Below are 23,664 nucleotides of genomic sequence, written 5' to 3'. Positions count from 1 at the left end.
AAACACCACCTAAACACTGGACTGTACAGATGAAAGAAGAATTTGGTTTGGGTGTCATCTCTCATACACAGCTTCTCATACTAAGCACAAACTTCCTTTAAAAGTAATTGCAAGGAAGAGCAGATCAAGCACCAATCTGTTTGCTTCATGCTGATCCACATTTAGTACAGCACCTAATAAGAAAACTCGTTCCCCAACTGCTCGTTATGGAGGAAAAAAAAAAGTGCACTTTGCAAAGTTGCATTCATTACAAGTTTCTGTGAATTTCACAACCTGAATGAGAGCAGTAGTACTTGAATGGACTCTAGCAACCTGTTTCAGAACCAGCAGAGAAAAGAAACTTGTCTCCCAAGTCAGTGCATCACTGGTGTGATGTTGATGCTGCAGCATCAGTTCTGGAGGGGAGGCTGCACAGGGAAGGTCAGAGTGCATTTAAGTGGATGGTACTGGTATGGCACGTTCAGGGTTTTCCTCTTAGTGAATGCTTCTTACAGATACCCACGGGCCTATTAGTTGACTACTTAGCTTCTAGCGCTCCAGCCAACAGAGCTGCCACAGAGACCTCCTCTCTGACAGAAACTTCATAGTCCAGTGTCTTCCAGACAAAAAGAACCAAATCCTCTGGGAGTGTAAATCAGCTCTACCCCACTGAAATCTGTGCTTTTTATAGATAATCTAGGAATCTGTTCACACATAAGCAACTTCAGCAGTAACGAAAGTGATAGTATAGATAGCATGAACTTTACTATAGTTCATATAATTTGCAAATAAACATATCCAATCTCAGCTTAATATCTGAGACTTTCAAAGCAGTAAGTCACTGCAGCATGAGACTGCTGGCATTGGTGAAGAGATGTCAGCCAAGCCTCTTTTATGGGAACTCTAGAGGCAAAATTTCTCCCTATTGCAGCATGCCCCAGAAGGCTGTGGAGAATGGCTTTCCCCTGCAAAGATGACCCTGGGTCTGCTAAACAATGATTGAAGAGTTCAAAACAACAGGGAGTTCAAGCCACAAGCAATTTTTCCTGTGTTGCCTTTAGCGACACTGATATCAAAATAATCATCATAGAAGCATATGTTATCATAACATATATAAACATAATGTTAAGATACCATGGTGATAAGAATATCTGGAGCACTGGCTGGGCTCCTTTAAAAGAGAAATACGGCTTTCTATTTTGGTAGCACATATACAGCCCAAAAGGAAGCCTTCAGCAACAATACCTGCCTTTCTTTCAAATGGGTATGCTGAGAGCTTGCCTATTCTGTTCCTATGTGCTTCTGCAGCAATGTTAGCCAGACGTTGCCTCATTCTGTTTCAGTTGCCTGATGTGGATAATGGGGCAGTCAGTGGTTTTGTAGCAAACCCATCTGCTCCCTCACAGTCATGAAGGATCTTGCAGATAAGCTAGCAGGAGAAGTGATTCACTGCAGTCATCCCACCATCATAGAATAGTTAGGGCTGGAAAGGACCTTAAGACCATCTAGTTCCAACCCCCCTGCCATGGGCAGGGACACCTCACAATAAACCATGGCACCCAAGGCTCTGTCCAACCTGGCCTTGAACACCGCCAGGGATGGAGCATTCACAACTTCCTTGGGCAACCCATTCCAGTGCCTCACCACCCTCACTGTAAAGAACTTCTAGCTTATATTTAATCTAAACTTCCCCTGTTTAAGTTTGAAGCCATTACCCCTTGTCCTACTACTACAGTCTCTAATGAAGAGTCCCTCCCCAGCACCCTTGTAGTCAAGAGTCTTCCCCTTCAGATACTGGAAGGCTGCTATGAGGTCTCATGTATTGCATTTCCCTGTTATCACTGGCTTGCAGTCTGGTTTTATGCAAGTCCCTTTGCCCCATGCTCAATTCTCTTCTGTAGTTCACAGGACAAAAAGATGGGATGAAAATTACTGTCCTAAAGACCTTCAAGTTGGATCAGGCTTGGCACAGCATCTCTCAGATGAAGCCACCAGAAACATATGCAAGGCCAGCATAGTTTCAAGTAACTACTAGTGCTATCATCAGGACTCCATCCACTGTGCACTTTCTGTAGCCACATGTGCTGTCACAGCAAAAGGCTGTTTGGAAACCTCTGATCTAGCATGTGTTGGTCTGCATTACAAAAGTGTTTCATAACAAAAGCTTACAGGAATTAAACACCAGAAAATGTGTGGGCATCATATTGCAATTTACTACCACAATAATTATGTGGCTTGCACTGGGTTTTTCCTACTGCTTCCCAAGCAAACTATCAGGAAACATGAAGGAATTTTCTACGCTTAGGTAACTGCTGTTCAAAGAATAAGACAACCTCCAGCAGGAAATGAAGCTACTGCAGTATTGGCCGAGACATATGCCACAGTATTTTATTTTATTAAAAGGAATGGAAATTTAGTGATAATTTTTATGCATATGATGTGTATTCAAACACTCATTTAAATGTTACTTGTTCAATACACAATAAAATTGCAATACTTAGCACAACCTATTTCAGTTGTTCTGACCAGTCTTCTAGAATCTGCGGACTTGTTAAAATGTTTTCCCATACATATAAATATTCTATTTTCATTACGGATGGTGTTAACGTAGTATCAAGCCTCTCGTAAGCCCAAAGATCTGTACCCAAAGAGCAAGGATCTGGGTGTACTGCTAGAGGCTTCTCCCTTCTAAAAAGACAAATTGACCTCTTGAAGAAACGGCAACTGCTTCTGCATTTAGTTTCTGCCACTAATCTCTCTAATTCTATGTGAAAGAGACCCATTCAATATTATTTATTTTTAATCAGGAAGACATCACTGGGATTGATGGAAGGAGTGACTAAGGTGAAATACCTATGCAGTGCAGGTGGATAGCTACTTATGTCACCGTTAGGAATAAGACGGTCACATAGGACCTAGAGAAGGCAAAGACAGTACAAAGTTATTTAAAGAGACTGTTTTCAGTTAGATGAACAGTTTCAAGGAAGAGGTTATAGTTTCATATGGTACTCAGAAGGTTAGATCCTTTCTGGTGGACAGTAGAGCATTACTGTCAGAGATAGTACTAATGACAAGGCATAGAAACCTCATGGTTACGGAGTAACTGTGCTAACTAGAGAGAACTGCAAACCACATACATAGTGCCTAACAGGATGTGCAAGAACTATGCACTGAAAAACCATGAGAGGGGAACATCAGAAAAGGTATCCTAATACCAGTTCTCAGAAATCCGCTGTTCTATATCTAGTATTACCTTTGAAAGAACCAGTTCTGTAACTGTTACAGCTGCCCTACGTCTGACACACTGCGCTGAGCAGGCTTAAAACCTAGTGAATCCACTCAGCATGGGACTTCGCCTGTGAGAGGGAATCCCTTTGTAGTATAAGCCAATTGCAGCTGTTCCTTCCTTGGCTCCTGCTATAGGAAATGCAGCTGGGAAAGTTAGCAAGGCCTGGACAGCAACAATTCCTCTGTTCCCAGCTTCTGGAATAACAGGTCAGCAACCATTTGTATAACTTTGAGAGCGAGATACAAACAGAAAAGTTTTGCTAGGACAAGTTTAACACAGTTTGCCACAAAAATGGAAAACTACCATGTTCTCTGCACCCCTAACCTTGTCCCCAACCCTATTTCCATCTGCATTCAGCACTTAATTATGTTTGAGAAAACAGTCTCTCAGGATGCAAGTCTTTCAGGGAGCTGGTGTTTCAAATTAATTCAGAACCTCGCTAGATAACATCTGTTCACTGTTACAGTGGCGGGCATGGAGCTCTGTGTTCAACTACCATTTCTAATGCATATGCCAAGATCTTCTGCAGAAGGGAAGCAGAAAATCATTAAAACTCTCATGAATTTTCTTCTAAAATTAGAAGACCCACTTCAAATCCTGTAGATAAGCATTTGTAGATATGCCTGTACAAAAAGAAGCCCTGTTACCTGGATGGATGTATGACACTCAGAACAAAAAGGCTTGCCATATTTCTATAAATTAATCTAAGTGACAGGCATGGGATTTGGTAATGTTTTTAAAGACGCATTTACAGCAATAGGGAACACTCTACAGTCTTCTGTACCTCCTGCCCACCACTCCAATATGAATATTCAACTCCTGCTCTTAATAAGGCAGGCTGTGGGACTTTGCTTTGAGTTTTCTTAATTCTCTTGACTTGAATCCAACTGCTTAGGAAGTACTGGAGTAGTCAGACACCAGTTCAAGAAGGGCACCTAATCAGGGGGTTACGGTCTCTCTAAGCACCTGGGCTGTTGCAGCTTTGCTTATCAGCGTTCATTCAAGAAACTATACCAAAGATGCATTTAGGCAGCCCAGAGTTCCTGGTACAGCATTCTAGTCATGCTCCTGGAGCACACAGCTGGAAGTCTAACAAAAATATACTCCTCAGACAGCTAAATTAGATTATTTGGAGCTCCAAGACTCTGCAAATTAGGGTTGCTGGTATCCATCCATCTAGCTTAGACAGCTCTCAAGTAGTAATTTTCCCTGTACTTTCTTCTCTTACATTGCCTGCAATGCAGAAAAAGCCCTTGCAGGATTCTGCCAAGAGCAGAAGCAAAACACTAAGCAGGACAAGATACATAAGAAAATCCAAGGATTTGACTTTTTAAAAAGTGTTTTCAGCTAAGGTGTGGAGTAGCCCTTCTTGGACTTAATCAGCCTTTTCAGTGGTGGGTATGGCAGCCACACTTCAGCAGATTTAAGAGAACATATGGGGAGAAGAGAACAAATTAATTTGTAAAGGAACTCTGCTAATGCCTGATATTATTCTAGGTGTGAATTAGCCTAAGCAGTTTATCCCCAAGTTCCATTTTTGAACTCCTGTGCCAACTAATACTTTGCCAAAACCAGAAAATTGACTGCCAAATCTTATCTCGTACTTCAGCACAGTGCTGCGTCTTGAAAACCCATTCTGGGAGAAGGGCTGGGCTTGGAAGTGATAAACAGGATAGGAGAGTTCAATATTATGTGGCTGCTCCTCAGTTCCTTCTAAAAATAAACTACTACACCCTTTAAAACAAAACCTTGACCATACAAGATATTAAAGCCCTTAGCTCAAGCACTCTTTGTACACAGCAGGAGGAGATGTTATCAGGAGCAGGCCAGCCAACAGAAACAACTGCTAAAGCAAAATCCTTTTGTGACTGATCCATTGTTTCTGAACACCCAGAAAGAAGCAAAGGGTCTTCCCTCACTGGAATAGAACAACCCTGTGTAATAGCAAGAAGCTCTGCAAATATCATTAGCTTCTATTCAAAAGAGCAAGACAGTGAAAAAAACACATATGCTTTATCACTTCTCTGCCATTCCCTCTCCCCACACACAACCACCATCCCAAACAGTAAAAGGGCAGGAGGTTGCTGTCTAGTGAATGGAACAAGATATTGTAAAGCAGGACTTCCCACTGCCAGGCTCAGAGTTAAGTGTGAGCTGTTGTAAGCTGTTCAGCAAGAAGCTTTAGGCTGAAGTTCTGGCTACGCTACTGTACCAGGGAACAAGAGAACACAATGATGTTCATCATGTCTTGCACAAATAATTTGCATTTGGAATAACACTGTCTCTTTATGCATCTGGCCCATGCAAGTGCATTAATACTGTGTCAAAAGCCATACATGCCATTTGGAGATGTTTCCTCACTGAGGTTCCAGAGACTCTCAAGTGTCAGATTTGGTGGCTGGTCTTTGGCACATCCTCCATGGAACAACCCTCATTCAAAGCATATGAAAAGAGTCACACAGAGGACAAACAAGTATTATGTTATACCGGATACAGCCAGAGCAAGATGATGTATAAAACGGGAAATGCAGCTAGTAGGGGACTGTAAGAAGATATGAGATAGAACAGTCCCACCCAATGATGTGCTGCCAATATTTTAAAATAACAGCTCCCAGAAGCATCTCCCTGTCACGTGATGTATCCCAAACAGCAGGAGTGGCTGTGCTGCAGAGAGAAGTGCTGGGTGGGTCAAGGAATCTGTTCTCTTGTTTTCCCCATTTAAACAACGTTTTCATAAACACAACCAAGGAGGGAGGTGGCTCCACTTGGCAGACAGACTCCTGAGTAAATTTGCTGGAAGTGTTTGCTCTCTGCTCCTGAAAGCTGTACTGAACATACTCAATAGTTGTGCACAGAGCTCAGCAGCTACAACCCTAAGCAATGCTGAAGATTTTGTGCAGGGAATGAAATTGACCCTTCCCTCAATATTCCTCCTTCACCCTTCCAAAATACCTAGCCTTCCAGTATAAGGTGATGCATTTTAAAAGTAATGTGGTTTTATTCCACAGAATTGTTTGCATGAACCTCAAAAAAGGATGAAAGAATATAATTTGAAAATGCAATTTGGCATTAGAAATCACTTTCCTCTTCAACAAAGGGCTGGTTCCTGAAATTCCAGTGACCGTCCTCCTAACTCACAGTTGTCCTAAACCTTACAGACTGACACAGATTTAACAGGTGGGATAAATAAGCCTTAGATTCTTTCCCTATAATCCCCTTCCTTTTAGGTGCCCACTTGTTTCCTGATCCCTTTCTTGCTCCTCAGAAACAGAAGAGATGTAAAACCACTGCAGTGCAGCAAGGCTCATCCCCATTTTCATTACATGATGTGGTGTAGGAAGAACTTGCTCTAAAATCACCCATTTCAGTCCTCTTCCCCCCATCCCACATACAGATGACGCTTAATTATAACTGCTACAGGGATTGTTTTATGTATTTCAGTCACCTAATGCTAAAAGAATCCTAATCTTATTTTAGTCCAGACCAGGTTCTCAAAAATCAGAGCTAGCCAGCTCACCTTATGCTCGGTGAGGAGACAAATGTATCTACCTTACACACCTCTGTCTTTTCATACTTGATAACCAGGTGTTGCATGTCCTCTAGGGAGGAGTCCTATCAGGGCTAGGAGGCTGAGGCATTACAGAGCTGCTTACACTGAGGCCGCTTATGATTTATGCACTGCATGACTAGCCAGAATCAGCTTCTAGGGTTAAGCTTGCAGGTACTAGTTTGCCATAGACAGAAATGGTAAGTGATCTAATCAAGTATTTTGCTATTTAATATGTAGCTAAGATATTATAATATATTCAGGAAGTAACATAGGTCCATGCCCTGTAAGAGATTTCTTGTAATATGAGAAAATCACTTCTGTATAGGTTTAGGGTGATTAATGAGAGGAAACTAGCATTAGAAAAATAAATAAGAACCAGAAACATGCAGGAATGTTGGCAAAGAAATAGGGAGGCCCATCAGTAAATAAAAGCAGCACTGTGAACTGGGCTGAAAATAGTTCCCCAAGTAAATTTATCATCTTTGGTACATTAATAAATCCATGTGCATGGCATTTATAAAATGGCACACAGTGCTAAAGATGCTGAAAATGCTGGAAAGGGAAACGGTCTGTGTTACCATCAAGTATGTAAAGGGGACAGGTTCTTCACTCTAGGGTGAAACAAAGATAATCTTGTTTCAGAGAAAGCAAGCCAAAAACGGATTTGTGCTCTGTGCAGGACTGCTATTCATTGCAGACAAAACATAGTGACCACAGGGAAAGTCCTTTCTTACAGTAGCTTAAATGTAATCTATTATAACAGGCTAAACTTGTCGACATGGTCTGAGTGAGGGGGAGAGTCAGAATCCATTGCCTGAGAGGGCTAAAAAGTCAGCTCAGCATCCTTATCAGACCGTTCAGCTTGTGCCCACTGCAGCCAGAAAAAGAAAACCTGTCACTATAACACACCACATCCCCTCCATAGTGTGTGTCAAAACCCAACAACAGCACATCCTGAGGCAGGCACAGAGTTTGCCTTGCCTGGACAGCTTCCCACACCCTGAGCTGAGGAGTCACATCAGGACATGACATTCCTCATTTTAGGACTTTCACCCCTCTGGTCTGTGTTCTGGTTACAAACCACTATAGAGAGCTGGTAGCCAAGACTCCTGGTGCGTGCACGTAAGACATGCAAAACCACTAAGCAGTCTCAAAAAGGTGCGTGAAGTTCCTATACTTCAAACTGCAGAACATCTATATATGCAGGAGGCCAGCAGGTAGCCTAAGTAGCTAGGGACAAACCACAAAGCTGAATGACAAGGCTAGCGCACAGTTTCCCTTTGCTAGCATCAACTTAGTCAAACAAAAATTACTGGAGCTAAGCCACAACACTGCTTTGTTATACCATGATCCAATATATAATCTTTCAGTGATTCACCTTCCCCCACCCCCTTAATCCCGATAGCAACACTGTTTTCCAGGGGGTCAGTGTTTCATGACTGCAACACAATACCACCACGCACTCCATGTTAAGGAGGAAGAAAAGTCACCTATTCAAAAACTTTAGAGGAGATGGTAGTCTTGGCATAAAGATGTCAAACTACATTAAGTCCACTGAGGACTTTTAGGCACATTTTGCAACTGTTCATTTATCCACACTACTAGCAGTTTACCTATCATTTCTAGCTTAAATTTGCTGACTTCCACTTACCACAATTATCTGTGCTTTAGTCTGAGCTACCTAGTTTGCTTTTCATTTGAGAGAGATTTCACTCTGCCAACTTCAGCTAAAATCACAAACCCCAAACATATTTTATTATTCAAATTGTGTCAGATTTGTACCTACAGTAGAAAATTTCAGAGCCTTACTGAGAAAGCCATATTCAATTCATTACATTTTTTAAAAGCAGTTACTAGGAACCTTGATAGATAACTGAAGAGCAGATGGTATTTTTTATATTGGGGGTAAATTCAGCTGCATAAGAAGATAGAAACTAAGTTCTGGCTTATTTCAGAGACTACACTGCCATAATTCTCCCTGCAGGATATGGAACGGCTACAAACAGGACAAATTCAGTGCTTGATAACAATGTTAGATTAGAAAACATTACTGACTCCATATCCCCATGCATACATAGTGTGCTATTTCTCCCTCCATCCCCCCCTCTTTTTTCTTTTTTAAATACAGTGACCTTTCCTAGTCACCACTTGCCTTTCAATCTTTCTCCTTAAGCTTTTGAATCCTTACTTGTCTTCATCGGACCAGTAAGAGGCTTTCAGGTGGTTTGCACCCTTTTTTTTTTTTTTTTTTTTTTTTAATTAAACTACTTGCCATGGTCAGCTTAGAAGCTTTACCCAAAGTGTAGTTTAACACAATGACATGACTTGCCAGGTCTTAATAATTCAGTGAAGACAAAATGTTTAAGTCTGCTTTCTTGTTGTAAGAGAAACCTAGGGTACATGGCTTACTAGAAAAAAGGAACTCTATGACCTAAAATGTTTTGTAATCAGGATTTTACTCTTGAATCCTTTTAATGTTTCAAATGCTCAGAAACACATTTAACAGGCAAACGAATTGCCACTTGAAACATTACAAACAAAAAAAGTTTTCATCTCTTGCATTATACTGAATTCTGCAAGACAGCAGGGAGACATTCACGTCAATAGCGCTGACTGAACATCTTTTGCAAATAAAAGACGAAATTAAAAATGGCCATTATTTTACCCTTATCACAGACCCTTATACAGTGACTGTTAGCCCTGACCCAGTCTGAGTGGCATATTGTAGATAACGAGGCCAATCTCAATGTTATCAGCATCTGTTACCTCGCATTAGAAGTTAAGGAATGAGTAAGCATATTAATGTAGTCACGTATTTTTAAAATACGCATTTTAAGTGTTCCCTGGGTCTAGTAAGCCTTAAGCAAGTAATCCCTGTAGAGAATATTCTGATAGTTATTTCGTGCATCAATGTTACTAGGCAACATTCAAATCATCTTACGCAGTTGGCCATACTTGTGCAAGATCACTCAAAAAAAGGACGACATAGCAAAACCGTAGGCAGAGGTGGACTGAGACACTTGGAAGATGCTGGAGCAATGCAGCAACGTGACTGGAGAAGTGTTATGCAACTGCCAGTTTGTGTGCGTTAGGTAGTGGTACAGGAAGGCTATGGACTTTTTAGTCTTCCACATCCTTTCTTCGGGTAAACTTACACCTACTTGTACCAAAAGACTAATTTTTCACAGGCCGTCTCTTGTGAAATCATTTTTGTCTCTGCAGTTGAGTACAATACGACCCTCTTTTTAGGCTTCCTATTCATAGCTGCAAAAAGATGCTAGCAAATGAGATTCAGGGAATCTCAACAAAACAGGTAAGAGATTTTTCACAGAACTTTTACACCACTCTTGAGCACAGATATATTACGATCAGGTAACGACAGACATCTGTGCTCCTTAGGATTCAGCTTTAGAGAATGTAGGGTCTGTTCTAAAAGTCAGAAAGCAATATCCCATGACAAAGTAGCAGCAAGTCTGTAATGTTACTGTCACAACGTGCTTTATGTGAAAAGCATGGACAAGCCCAAGAGAGTTGTACTGAGTATAGAGGATACAATGATCACGGCAGATCCACACCCCCTTATGTCTGCAACACTTGTCACAACCTGATGTTGCACACCTGTGTTTTAGCTATAGCATTTGAAACATTTTCTTACTGAAGTCTCAGCATTAGACTATATTTTCATTATTCCATAAGTGATCCTGTTGCATTCAATGGAACCATTGCTGAAAAGTGGTCAACTGCATTGGGAATGATAATAAACAAGTATAAATCTCATTGCGCAAGTTGTTAATTCAGATTTTTAAGTGTGCATTTCTACAAAATCGTGGTTCTAATAAATTTTGCAAAACATGCATGAAAACACATTTAAATAATTGCTCATGATAACAGAAATATTTGAACATTTGCCTTTTTTTGTAGAAAAACATTTGACCAGACTTTGAATTTAGAAGTATGCTAATTTATTGTTACGAATAGATAATTTCAGCTATTCATTGTTTGAAGTCCTAATAGCATGAGTAAGCTGACAGTTTTATGCCAGCCAGCTCTAGGCTGTTTTACATCAATCACCCACCATTCATGCGTTCCCCTGTCCTATACGGTATTGATTTGTGGCTCACTGCATGACTCAATTCACAATGACTACACAAGATCACGCACAAGTACTCAACACAAGTACTACGTGCAAAGATTTCAGTCTTCTCTTTCTAGGAATGTTGTTGTAAGAAAAAGTTTGCACAGATAAATAGTAACAGAAAACAAAGTAAGATTTGCAGGTGTTTGCCAGCCTTTACGCTTGCAGGAGGAAAAAAAAAATTATGGCATTTTCCTATTTCTGCCATACATGTCTTTATATCCTACACTAATGGAAGTGCTATCAGATGCATAAGTGCAAGGTGGGCATCAGCTGGGCTGTGTCAGAGCCTAAGCTGGTAATCACTTCAGCTCTTCTGGCTCAGCTAAGCGATAAGCAACACCAACTGAGGATCTGTTCCTTTCTGTGTTGTAAAAACGGGAGGGCTGTGGAAACTGATTCCCACAGAATCAGGTTTTGTGTATGTTTCCTGCCATGCTTTATCTGTAGTTTTCCATTGGTCTAGTTCATAGTTTTATGAAATGTCACTCCAGTTATATTTGTTTTTACAGTTATATAATTCCCCCCACCCTCCTCCCTCCTGACTCCACTACTTCTAAAGATTCAAGTATAAATAAACACTTTAAACTCTAGAAACCATTTTCCAGCTTTTGGACGCTAAGGATTCCCTTCTATTGAATGGTAACTAGCTGGGCTGTCAATTGAACAGTTTAAAAAAAGAAAACTCAACTGCAGGTCCTTGAATCTTCTCCTGCCGATACAGCAGCACTATGTCACAACAACAGAAACCAGCCCAGACTTTCTAACTCCAGTAGCATAAGTACTCATTGCTACTGCTATGGCAGATTATCAAATCCATGAAAACAGTAAGATGTGATATGCTAAAAGGATATTTACCTGAACAGTTTCATACACTAAGTCGTCAACATCCCACTCCCGCAAACCACATGTCTTCTGCAAGGCTCCATAAAGAATCAAAGACTCAACTGCATCAGTTGTTTATATAGCAGAGTCCATTTTTTTTTTCTGGATTTATGTCCTAGGTGGAATTATGGCCTCAAAAGAGACTGATATCTCTAGCCACTATATCCATTAATTACAGCTTTAATGATTTATTTTATTATTTTAAAAAGTCTTTATTAAAGGCTCTTGCTATAACAACATTCACTTTAGGAGTCCTTAGGACTTCAGCCCCTTTAAATGCACAAGTAATTTTTCCAAATATTCTGACCTAGCCAGCCAACCGCATTAATCTATCAATTTAGAGAAAAAAAGGAAACAAGACTCATGGGTTCAAGATTAGAATGCCACATGATATTCAGAAGGGTTACAGAACTGAATTCTAGATTGAAGAGAACCAGCAACTATTTTATGCCAAATTCAGCACTAGCGTTAACAGACGCAATTTCCAAATTTATGCCAAGCTGCAGCCACCTATTCTGAGAACATGACCTTTTTCATTCCAGTTATTCCTACCTCTCCTTGCCCCCAGTCCCTTCTTTATTTTGGCACACAGCCCAAGACTTCATGCACCAGATAGGTTTTTATAATACTCCAGTGGCAGCTTCCAGTAAGAGGTAGGAACAGCCAAAATGCACATCACAGGGCCTTTATAAATAGTTAAAATCTAAACAACGCTCCTTAAAGAACAGGCTGAAAATAGCAGCAAGAGGCTAGATCTTAGAACTTGTAAAAATAATGAAAATTGAGGAATTGAACTTAGTTTGATTGAGGAATCAGGGTGCACAAGACTACTGCTTCAAATATTATTCTGCATTCACTAATAGCAATGAGTATATATATTACATTTTGGTCAAACACAAAGCACTGAACACTTGTAAATTCATGTTAAACAGCAGGCTAAAGGTTAAAAAGGGATTCAGTTAACTATTACTACACAGAGACCTCATTAATCCATGGATGCTTCATCCAGATGTCTAGGTATCCAAAGGCTTAAAGTGTAAGCAAACCAATAGGTCAACAATGTAGGCTTTTCTGTTAATCTAACATCGGCTTTAAAAGCAACCTGGATTAGCCAGGCCTGGCTGTCTAGTCATCATTGAAAGATTTTGCTCTTTTCATGCCAAGTCTCAGATTTCTCCAGGACAAAACTGCTGAAAATAACTTTGAACAAAGTTACGGCTAAGGATGTTTGTTCCTTAATTTCAAGCCCACTTAAAGGCTGGATCAAAACTCTCATTTTACATCTCTCCATTTTCAGATGAACAAGAATTTGACATTCTCTCTGGCAGTAAGTCACTTCAAAGTTATTTCAGTTTTATATCCTAGCTGCTCAACAATACCTCTATTTCAAGTGACTCTAGCACAAGAAGTATTGAACTAACAGCTCTGAAGAAAAAAGACCTGGCCACAGACAGCACACAACACAAGAAAGTAGCAGAGCAGCCTTTCATTCCCCTAACCATAATCCAGCTGGTGAATATAAATACGGACTTGATATAAATGCAGACCTCAGCAGCATATCTGTCTGCATCCTATAATGGTAGTCTCTCTCAAAAGCTATAGAAATCTAATTTGCAGATGTGCTCAGCTGAACAAACCCAGAGGTGAAAGCAATGAGAAGTTACCAAGATTTAAAATAATATCCTAGAAATGGAAGGCCCACATGCTGCCATCCACCATCTGAATCAGCTAATTGACCCACAACCTGGTCTAGTGGAAGGTGACCCTGTCCATGGCAGGGAGGTTGGAACTAGCTGATCTTTAAGGTCCCTTCCAACCCAAACCATTCTATGGTTATATGAATTGTTACTGAATAGAGAGTCATTCAAGATCCAGGTTAGGAGATGAGTTGTAGAAGATGGTGAATTCAGCTACATATAGCTTTTATACTTTTCATATAGTGAAAAGTATATTTAGGAGTATGATTGCTAGGTACACGCACATTCTTGAAGTTGGCCTGTGACTGCCAAAGCCATTTGGATGCAAATACTAAATACCTAATTGCAGCCTATTATTCCCCACATAATACCTGTGACATCAGGATTTAGAGTGATCACTTATACAGAGTGATGCCTAGCAGCTAGAACAACCAGAGGAACTGCAGAGTTAACCACAAACAACTGGTTTCCAGTGTTCATGGAATTTAGGAGGAGGGAAAAAAAAAACCAAAAAAAAAAAAATCAGAAGGAAATCACATCACGTAGCTATTGTTACAGCGAATATTACATATAAAGGCTTAGAGCTAACAAAATGTCATGGGCTGCGTTCTTCAAGTTTCAGTTCCAATTTCAGAAGAAGTTTCTATGGCAACTGAATTGTTAATCCACGTGGTTTATATTCCAATTCATGCTTCAGATCATATTTGACATACCTCATAAGCTATCAATTTACATTTAAGTGATTCTTTCTTTGGGATATAAAATGCCATATGCTGGGTTGCAGGGATTACATGGCTTTTGTATTTTCCACACTGTTTCTTTTATTTACAAAGATAAAACCCTAAATATTTTAATCAGAATTTTAGTAATGCATGTAAGTACAATTTAAAAGAAGCAAACATGTTCAGTATTTGTGATATTGAATGCCTAGAGCATCCCTGTTATTTTCCCCACTCCTTTCCTCTTGCAAAGGCATCAGTGGGCACGACGTATCTGCACCTCACAATTACCCCACCTAACTGCTAGCAATGCCATGGGTTATAGTAGCATGGGACAAAGAATGGACCAACAAAGAATGCTCAGAGCTCACTGAGGCCTGGCTCTGTATCAAGGTCAGTCACTAGAAGATATCCTAGTACAAGCATATTTCTTTGAAAAATAAGAGGTACTATATCTCTTTTAAGGGATATTTTATAGCAAGTGTACTCCCTTTAAGGAATTATGGTTCTTTCTCCCCATTCAAATGTCATTATCTACTTCCAACTATAAATTATTTTAAACTATTAAAGCTCAACAGTTAGAACATTCAAAAATACTGTAATCTATTTCATATGACTGCTTAAATTAAAAGTGAAGTTAATTTGAAGCTCAGTCTTAAAAAAGCAATATTTAGCAGTTTTGAATATTTAGCAGACTTAAAATTAGAACTTGTCCCATTTTTGCAATAATTAGTGTTTGTATTATAATTATAGTTTGCCTATCATTTTAGTAATCCCTAAAGAGCTTAGCTGGAAATAGAGAGTGCTTATCAAATGTACAAGAATGTTTCTAACCAATAGAACACACTCAAATCCTTTCAGCTACAGAGTTTAAGAGGTGCCCACGGGTGTGGGAGAAAAGAGGGGATGAATACAACACACATACATCACTTCTGGATATTCAAAGCTTGCAAAATGAAGTGTAATTTGAGATTGCAGTCAAGTGCCTTCAGAGAAGCTCCATCATTCAGAACTTATTTGCGATATTAAGCATTTGGTACTTCCTTTGCTCCAAAACTTCTACAATGCCAGCTTCTCTGTATGTCCTCTAAGTCTGACCATCAAGTCACAGTTTTGGAGGAAGCAATTGCATTTTCCAGTTTTATCACTTAACCCTGAACCTTTTCCTCAGGCCATTTATTACCAGCATTGTAGCAATAAGTCTCCTAGAGATAAAGTTGCCCTCTGTGATAGCCTCTGGACCCAGACAAAGATTTTCAGAATGTCTCTACTTAAAAACTCTGTCCCAGTCAGATGAGTTATTGCAAATCCTATCCTGGACATACTATCAGCTGAAAGATTTGAGACATATCAGTGTCTACCTGTTGTTTACATACTCATTAAAGAACCTTTACAAGTTTGTACACTGTATGCCATTTCTTTGTCTGGATCACAAGTACAAAACATGGTATTACCCTGACCTGTAATTTCAATGACAAAGTCTGAAATACACCTGTGATTTATTACCCTTACACAATTCCTACTATTTTAAGTGTAGGCTTCTAACAACATAAGATGAATACTTGAACCTAGTGTAGTTAGGTTTGTTAAGATCAAACAAAGCTTTTTCAGGCGGAAATCCACAATAAGAAGAGAGTGCATTCAGTAACTGTATTTCTTAAGTGGTTTTCTGCTGACTTCAAGCTACTGAACAGCTAAGTCATTTATTTAGCATATGAATAAGAGATATCCCTTAAAATACAAGGCTTTTCATGCAGGCCAGCTTAAAGCTGTGGGGATTCATTGTGAAGTCTGTTCAGAACAGTAGTTAAGTTTCTAGGACAGCTCTATTTTCATGAAGTGGAAACTACATTAACAAATCCAAAGTTCAGTACTTTTGTTCTTTCCTAGTCTGCCATAGCTCTTTTAGTTCAGTGCCTCTCCAATTTCAACTATGATACCCTTCCAAAAGCAACATTTCTGTGCTCAGATTTTTGCATGCAGCATCAGTCCTTTAAATACAGAAACTTACTAAGTTAAATCACACTCCAGAAATGGAAAAAAGTTCTGGAGAATGAGAGGGAGGATTCCTCATATAGCTTTTCAACAGAGCTATGCAATTTGCAAATCAGTTTTGTTGTGCCAATGACTCATTTGTGCTTTTATACAGTGATATTCTGCAGTTGCCAGTAATCTTAGTAATACAATGCTTCACCACTTTATCAACTGCATTAGAATAACATCATTTATCATTTAAAATGGACAGTAGATTACTTTTCATGTAATTTTGCACATTTAATTCACAGCAAATATTTTCAACTGATATTGTCTCTCCTCTCCCTCTCAGTTTCCTTCTCCACATACAACTACCCGTTGAGGACAAGAATTTGATCTTTGAATGAAAAAGAAAACTGGCAGTTTAGGGCTCTGTAGAGCCTCTCCTTAATCTGTGAAAAATACTTGGAAGCCTAAAGACTAAACAAAAGGTCTTCTCTGTTATAGGGGAACCAGGCAATTTTATGCTTACCAGCAAGTTGGAATTCATGATGCATGATGAGTTTGGAAGCATCATTTCTGAGAACAGAAGGAGATTTTGAATATCAGTAACTAGCTATATTAAGTATTCTCAATAGTCCCAGCTACGTTTTCTCTCTGAAAAGTGAAAGGGGAGGGAGGGGAAATAAAAATAATGCATAAGTGGTATGAGTTTTTCAACAGATTTCTGGAAAGTGTTAAATAAGAGGGGAAAAAAAAAAAAAAAGAAAAATCAAACTTGTAGGATCCCTGTAGCTCATAAGTAAAGTCATCACTCTACCAGTTTCCTTAAACTGCAGTACATTAATAACGTTATGTATTATGTACAATTTTATGTAAGGTGTGACATTAAAAACAAACAAACAAACGAAACAAAACAAACACCACCTCCCCCAAACCTACAAAGAACACAGCACCCTGCCAGAATTCCGAATATGCTAAGCAAGCACAGATATCAGTAAGGTAATGTTATTCAGCATCCAATGCTTAGCCTTTATGTCTACGTTTCCTTTCCATCTGTCCTCTTGGGATAAGGTTGATGAAGGAAAGCTTAAAGGTAAAAGAAATCAGAAGGAAAACCAAGAACAAATTACCACTTAAGCTACTTCTGTAGCATGTCTTTCACATTGTGAATATGGGCAACTCAAGATCTTTTTTAACTCATGCCACTACCAATTACCCTAGATAACTTTCTGCATATTGGGCCTGCAGAAGAAGAGTGCAAGTATATACAGCTGCCAGACTGGTTTCCAGCTCCTTTGGGGCAGTACACATAGATCACTGAAACAGTCTTCCAAGATGACTTTAAAAAATCTCATGCACTGAATGTGCTACTCTGGATTCACTGTAATGCATCCTGAAACTTCAGTCTCATCCTCTTAATTGACACTACCTTAAAAATTCAGGAAGAGAAGACATTTCTAGATCTCTAGCTACTGTCCTTTGCCTTTTGTTATAACAACTGTTCTTAGTATGCCCTTGAGACTACTCTACAGTTCTAGAAATGCCCATCTGAGCAGCCTGGCCTGAGCCAGCATTCTTGGTACACTAGCCAAACCCACAATATTTACAGATTATGATCTCAACTGCCTGGAGGAACATATCGTCTTCTGGCAGAATGCAAATGAACTAACGGTTTAGAAAAGTCTGTGTAGAAAAGAAGGAAGACAATAGGAAGTTAGTAGTACAGGCTATCAGGTTTCCAGGAAGCAGAGAACCTTCTGGTTTTGTGCCCTATTACACACTGTGCTACCAGAACAAACCAGTTAGTGAGAAAAAGAAGCAAATAGCAGAGATGGGGCCACATGAGGAAACTAAGTCTTCAGGTTCTGCTGACCCAAGGCAGTTTTCTACACTGCCCATTGCATCATGTGAATGACAGTGAAACTGACACAAACATAAGCTCACAGGGCATGTTGCTTACTGAGGTTTTCCTTGTTGGGACCAGTTTACTCATGTCATTCATGACACTGCCAACAAAATCGGATACCACTGTTGAAGCCACTTCCTGCTACTACAAAATATTTGCTGTAAATTGTAAAGTGGTCCTGTAACTTCAAAATTGCTAGCTTTTATTTGCTTGGGAGACAACTGTTTAAATTAACAGAGCCTGTTTGAGGGTAATTGCTACACTCATGCTTCTCTAACAACAAGCAGTCTTCAGAGTTTATACAGCAAACATGGACCACGTGAACCAAGCTAGATACTCCCCATTTACATTACACAGGACAGATTAAATTTTTTTGACAAGCAGGTGAGTATCCCTGCCATCATTTAGCACTACCAGCCATCAAGAGAAATTATTATTTTTTTTTAATCAGCCATAGTCTGTATCAAAACTCCCATTATACAGTGGTTACCGGACACCAGATTTACAAGAACATTAGGCTGTGAACTGTGTATTCAAACCAGCACTTATGTCATGCTGTCCACTGTAACTGTGAGGCAAAAAAAGACAGGAACAAGGACTAAATACGTGCAAGGAGTAGTCAGAAATAGACTGAACTTGGCTAACGGGAGACTTAATCTGTTGTCCTCCTGTTTCTTCTAATCGCAACAAAGCTTTCCTTGTTTTCTGAAAGTCGTAACTTACAACTCCCTTGAGCTAAAAGGGAGTGGATGCTTTTAAAATGTGAATAAAAAATGAAAACCACTATCTTTCTGCTTGTATGTTATCTCATGTAAGTTGTCTGTGTACAGGTCTTCCATGTGGTAGGAATCATCAAACTACTGGCTATATGGGCACATCATTACCTTTTCTCCAAATGCAGCATACAAAACCTTATAACCTTCATCAGAAAAAGATGCCACCAAGTGATCTCTGGCTTCACTGGTTGTCAGTTACTCCAAAGTTAACTCCTTGTCCTACTGTAAGCCAGTGTACAAAAACACTATTCAGTAATTCTCAAATATGCAAGATGCTCCCCATTGCCACTGCACTGCATGTTTTAATCTTAACTAGGACAAGAGAAAGAATTACTACAGAGTTTGGCAAGATATTGCAATCGGTTATATTTAGCATTTCCAGGGTCATGGGTTTTAGGCAAATAATGATTAAAATAAAACCCGGGTATCTGTGGGGGAAAAAATGAGATGGTGACTGGGGAGGAATTAAAAAGACAACTTATCAGCTTAGCAATAAACTTCAGAACTAAAAAAATTTATTTTAAAAAAAGCATTCTTTCCAGGTCATTTTAATTTACTACAAGAGAATAACACCACTCCTTATGTGGAAAGAATAAGGAGTTGCATCTCAAGACAACAAAGCTAGGTGCTTTAAATCTGAACCCTTGCTAGGAATGGATTCACAACTCAGAGAGCTCTCAAATTGGAACTTACTGGCTTATGCCTATCTTGGAAAATATTCGCCCTGCCAAAAAAGAAAGGTCAACCTCAAATACCACAAACTGCATTACAGTACTACACAGTATGATGTAGTCTCACTTGCCCTGTCATAAACCATCTTCTTTATCTTCCAGGTGACCTATATTTTACTGATCAAATATTCAAGAAGTTTTGACAAATTTAGGACTCATGTCTTAAGCTGAACTTTACTGGTACCCACCTTAAAGGAAGATTAAATGAGGACTGAAGGGAAGGACTAGATACTAAGTTTATACTGCTGTGTCTTCTCCACTCCACTTAGTAATTTTCCATTCTATGACTGTTGCTTTGATTTTCTGAAGAATTTTGTGCTCAGTGGTACACACCTAACTGTGCAGCTCCTGTCAGAATGTCTGACCAGTTTTGCAGTGGCTACTGGTATTTATACTGAAGATATTCCACATCCCACCAAAACTGACTCAGACCTTCATATAGGTATCATGACAGAAAGCACCCAATCACCTCACCAGACAGTTGCTTTAAACACACAGGCGAATGCCTAGAAACTCGTCTCTGGGGACACATAGGGGTCTAGTACAGAATCACCAACATATATTCTCATTGTATAGTATTCTATTAACACCAGATTATTTTCAAATAATTATACTGAACTGATTCTTAGAAGAACTCCTACCAATAAATTCTGTACCAGTAGACACAGGGAACCTACATACCAAATTTGCCCTTTTGGTCACACATTAAACTCAACAAAAAGAATCCAAAATTCCAAAGAGGTCTCCAACTTTGAAAAGTAATTTGATCCAAAAGACACAAATCTAAGCTTCCCAAGGGCTATGCTGTATAAAAGCTGTGGTTTTTCAGCTGGAAATGGTAGTGAGCTACTTTAATTTCATCAGTTATCTTTTAGGTAAATATATAATGCTAGATATATGCAATGTCAAAACAGAACTGTATATTCTATGTAATACTCAGTTATTTTTCGGAAGCCTGTTAATTCATGCCAGTAGAAATTGCATTTCCAGAACAGTACACTTGAGGTGGACCAGACAAACTTGAACTGGACCGGATAGGCTCTTTTTTCATTTTATTTTTACTTGCTAATGCAAGAGCGTACTCAATGAAGCAGCACACAATAAAGAAAACATCCTTCTTCCCACCCTTGAAAATAAGATTAGATGAAAAAATGATGACAACAACAAACCAAAATCAAACAGAAACACCATAATAGTATTTAGCTGATATCAAGAATAGCATGGAATAGTGCTTTGCTTTACACCAAGAGCTCATTCAGGATATGGTTCCTGCAAGTGCCAACTCTGATCATGCTGCTTGGGTTGGACAACAAGCCAGTGGCCGAAGATTTAAGATCATTTTATTGATGGCAGCATTAAGAGTCACAAAGGGTCCTCTGAGCCTTATGAACTGAAAAGTCACTATCCTAAAGAGCATATAATTTTATATATGATGGGAATAAGAAAGTATTTGCCACATTGTATAGACAGAAAATAAAGATACATGGTTACAACACAATCACAAGAAGTTGATGGTCAGATCTAAATATTTAAATCAACACAATTTTCAAATTATTTTGCCAGACCCTTCCCTTCTCCAGTCTAACATCATCTGGTAACAGAGCAGCCTGTCTATAGAGATAACAAGACAAACTAAGTAGTTTGGATACCATGGTTAACCAGTAATAAGCAAGAGAACCAGTTTCTGTGGCCTTCATTTCAAGGAATAGGAAGCCTAACTTCAAGCTTCCAGACACTTTTTCTTACAAGCATAAGATTTAGCTTATACTTGGCTTACAAGTCTTCAGGAAACCCAAGATAATTCTTCACAGAGCTGTAAACACAATGCTTTCCTGCATACAGAAATGGTTTGACGGAGGCAGAATTTTTTGAGGAGCAGCAAGAATTCTAATAAAGGATTTAGCAAACAGGTACACTATGACCAACTTTGCATTTCTTAGCTATGCCAAGGATTCTGTCATACCTCCATGTTGTAGCTTTGTATGTTTCCTTCTTCATGGATTCATCTTCTTGCTGTGAAGATTCCAAATGGAAACTGAATTGTGCTGTTAATACCAGCACAAGCAATCTTGGTTACAAGTTCTTTCATCTCTTTCCTTTTGCTTTTTCCTCAGCACCTGGACCTCCACTGAAACCAAGCAGAAAGCTTTCTCACCAGATATATTCAAACATTTCACAGACAAATCCCCAGAATGCTTCGTTTTGATGTCTTAACACTAGCACCACCATTGCTACCTCAGCTATCCTTTAGAGTGGACACACTTCCTCCAATTCCCAGCTTGCTTCTAGACCTCAGATCTTCAGGAAACTCTTTCGGCCCTTCTCCATCCTAAGAAGAGAAATGGCCTGCTAGGAAGCCAAATTACATTGTACATCTTCAAATCAATTGCATTGTACATACAAAGTTGACAGACAGCAACATTCTACCTTTCTACTGTCATAGCTGTGTTCTCAGCTTAAACACCCTCAGGTATTGATTTTTATTAGTATCAAATATTACCTTAACAAGAATGAGGCCCACTGAGCTGACTATTGGTCTCCAACATCTGGTGAGGCTTTGAAGATCTGTCTAAATACTTCTAAGTGCCTGCAATAGCTGAAAATAAGCCCCGCAAAATATGGATAAACAGCTTAGCTTTACACACGTAAAGTACAACTTATAAGGTTCTCCATATGCTGCAGATTGAACTTCTTGGTGCCTCTGTCTTATTATTACATCTGCCAGCATTGTCTTGCCACTGTCTACTACAAGTATCCCTTCTTGTGTGACCTTAACAGTGCCACACACTATGGTGTTCCACAGTGCTTTGTAGAAGAGATTAGATGCCACTCCCATTGGCCTTCCCGACATGTAGAGAAAGCAGCCAGAGTTCAAAGTGGAGGCAAAGAGTTTGGTCTCTTTAGGGAGTTGAAAACATCAAGATTACCTATGGGAAATGCTTTCAATGCCTGCATGCTCAAGTTGCATAACAGATCTGGGAGTGTGCTCCTGGAATTGGTTCCCTCCCTCTGAGGACAGGAGAACCACCCAGAGATGTTTGGATTCAGGGTGGATGTATCAATTCTTCAGATGTTCATGGAGCCAGTCCTCCAGCTGCCTCCCTGTTTGAAAAGGCAACAGATGACATACAGAGGAACTTGTTATTTCCTATAAGTTTTGGTGGTTTAGATAACTTTTTTTATTCCTTTGGGAAGATACCTGCATGGTGCAGAGTAGCTTCCCAGCCCTTGCAATGGCGAAGAAGGAATTGCAAGTATGTATTACTGGAAACAAGAGTGCTGGCTGTAAACTCCAACCAACCAAACATGGTAGTTCTTATTCACTTGCTTTGCTCTGTTATATTCACATAGCTGGCTTTTCATGAAAACACACATGCAATTTTACATAGAGAACACTTGTATACTTTGGATTGAATTAGTGCTCAAGGAACATGTTGAAGAACCTGACCAATGCTTTAGAAAATTCAAATGAGGATGAGTAAGCCTAGGCCTTCAAAAATCCTTATATTGGAACAGGATACTTCAGAAGTAAGAGTTTGGAGACTTCCAAGCACAACCAGTTTTCATAAAAGGGGCAACCCTTAGACCAACCAAAAGCAGTTGAAACTCTGTTGTTGGTTGGACCAAGTTCAGCTGGTACTGCACTAAGGGCTTCACTACCTTAAAACACATTGTCCTATTCACAACACAACAGCTAACCTTACGCAGGTAACTCCTGCTTACAGACATAAATTGCATGAAGATAATCAGAAAAAATGCTTATAGGCACATTTGTTACTAGCTTCTCTTTAACTGAGAAACAAATCGGTTGCATTTGTGTCATACTAGACTTCGTAAGCACACCCCGCTTTGCTATGTTTGCAATAGCAAAACAACCCTTATATTTGTTTATGCATCAGTGTCCTCACCCTTCCCACTCCCGACCACACACCAAACCAGAGAGTAGAACTGGATCACAGATTGCCAATACAAGCATGCATCCCAAGTCAGGGGCATTGCTGTATTTAATTCTTCTGCAGT

At 39.5% G+C, this 23,664-nt stretch overlaps 1 protein-coding gene across 1 annotated transcript in view; it reads right to left on the bottom strand.

The window, feature by feature from the left end:
- The window catches only part of SORBS1 (sorbin and SH3 domain containing 1), a 215,667-nt gene extending 193,079 nt beyond the window's left edge, over positions 1-22,588 (bottom strand). Inside the window, exons 1-2 of the mRNA XM_030488187.1 lie at positions 22,572-22,588; positions 21,608-21,772 (exon numbers count right to left, since the gene is read on the bottom strand). The gene's annotated coding sequence lies outside the window, so the exon portion shown is untranslated. The remainder of the gene's footprint in view (positions 1-21,607; positions 21,773-22,571) is intronic.
- Positions 22,589-23,664: the final 1,076 nt, after the last annotated feature.

Source organism: Strigops habroptila, chromosome 5 (genome assembly GCF_004027225.2).
Source record: "Strigops habroptila isolate Jane chromosome 5, bStrHab1.2.pri, whole genome shotgun sequence".
NCBI lineage: Eukaryota > Metazoa > Chordata > Aves > Psittaciformes > Psittacidae > Strigops > Strigops habroptila.
Note: the sequence above shows the minus strand (reverse complement) of the source record. Positions and strands in the feature narration are given on the sequence as shown.